The sequence below is a fragment of the Mandrillus leucophaeus genome, unplaced genomic scaffold (genome assembly GCF_000951045.1).
Source record: "Mandrillus leucophaeus isolate KB7577 unplaced genomic scaffold, Mleu.le_1.0 Scaffold215, whole genome shotgun sequence".
In the NCBI taxonomy this organism is placed as follows: Eukaryota; Metazoa; Chordata; class Mammalia; order Primates; family Cercopithecidae; genus Mandrillus; species Mandrillus leucophaeus.
In genome coordinates this window covers 1175374-1177383 of record NW_012102199.1, presented here as the reverse complement: position 1 = coordinate 1177383, position 2010 = coordinate 1175374, and positions in this window count along the sequence as shown.

Below are 2010 nucleotides of genomic sequence, written 5' to 3'. Positions count from 1 at the left end.
AAGGTTTACCTTGTAGACAACATACAATTACATACATAATGTTTAATTAGCATCAGGGATGTATTTGGAGAGGAATTGTGTGTGAGATACGAACACAGAGAAAACACAGACCTGGTTGTGTTTTCACTGAATTTTTGGCACTTAATCGTATTTTAAATTAATGATGGCTTCCATGTTCTAGTCTTTTGTGGGAAAAATGCCTGCCGCAAGATACTTTGCCAGTTAGCACCAAACCTGGAATCTAGACTCCTCTTGCCAAAAACCAGCGTCATCTAATACCCCCCAATAATACAAACCAGCAATGCAAAGAGAAATGGAAGATTTCATGTCCCAATCTCTCAAGAAAAAAAAAAAAGTGTAGCTGCAAAGTTCCTGGGGTGCGGGCATGCTCGGTTTACTGCCGGGACAGCAGGGAGCCCATTGGGCTATAGAGTCAGAGGATGAATTTGGGGATGAAGTATAGACCTGGCCACACAGCCCTGATGATCACACTACAGTCTGTACTGTATCCTAAGAGAAATGGAAGGTTTAAGTATAAGGATGATTTTTCAGAATTTCCCTTTAGAAAGATCCTTCTGGCTGAGAGCGGTGGCTCACGCCTATAATCCCAGCACTTTGGGAGGCCGAGGTGGTAGTCTCACCTGAAGTCAGGAGTTCAAGACCAGTCTGGCTAACATGGTGAAACCCCGTCTCTACTAAAAATACAAAAATTAGTTGGGTGTGGTGGCGGGCGCCTGCAATCCCAGCTACTTGGGAGGCTGAGGCAGGAGAATCGTTTGAACCCGGGAGGCGGAAGTTGCAGTGAGCTGAGATCGATCGCACCACTGCACTCCAGTCTGGGCAACAGAGTGAGACTCCATCTCAAAAACAAAAAAACAAAAAAAAAACAGCTCCTTCTAGCTGCTGGGCAGACAGAGACTGGAGGATTTTGGGGGTGAAACAAGAGGGACAACCTCCATGAGGAGGGGATTGAATTTTTATCCACAAGCAAGGGGGTTAGGCCAACACCGGGGAAGAAAAGAGCAAAAGAAGTGAAGGACACAGATCACATCTCTCAGGCTGGCCTTGGTCTCTAGCAATTACGACCGCAACACTGGGCTCCAAGGAACTCAGGGAGCAGGTCCCCTGAAGCCTGGGATCTGACGCTCCTCTCTGTGCTCCTGCCCCTTAATCACCTCTCTGGGCTCTGGTCCTGCCTTGGGGATGCCAAGCACAGAGGGGACCATTATCAAGGCTGGGCAAACAGCGAGGAAGGCAGGAGGTGTGGAACTTCAGAAAGTGAAGGCTGATAAATGGGGGGAGACGAGGACAGGGTCCCAGGGGAGGGGGACTGGCCAAAGCTAGCAGATAGAGAGGGGCTGTCTCCACCCCTGGGTCATGGGGAGTTGTCACCCCCGGACCTGCTGTGTTTTCACTGAACTTTTGGCACTTAATCCTATTTTAAATTAATGATGGCTTCTATTTTTTACTCTTTTGAGGGAAAAATGCAAGCATTTTGTTTTTAATTTGTGGAGAGATAAGGCAGTCACTTTGAACACCTGATGTAAGGGGCCACCAAAAAATTCAGCAATCAAGATAAATTATATTTATGCATTTTTTTTTTTTTTTTAAAGATGAAGTGTCACTCTGTCGCCCAGGCTGGAGTGCAGTGGCGCTATCTTGACTCACTGCAACATCTGTCTCCCTGGTTAAAGCAATTCTCCTGCCTCGGCCTCCCAAGTAGCTGGGACCACATGCGTGCACCACACCCAGCTGATTTTTGTATTTTTAGTAGAAGATGGGGTTTCACCATGTTGGCCAAGCTGGTCTCGGACTCCTGACCTCAAATGATCTGTCTGTCTCAACTTCCCAAAGTGCTGGGATTATAGGAGTGAGCCACCACACCCGGCCTAATGCAATATTTTAAAAAACCAAAATGAATGCAAACAAATCTATGGTGAACAAAATGTCAACATTTTAAATAATGTTTAAAGGAGGTGAGGTCTCTTCCTCACCTCACCCTGACCTGGC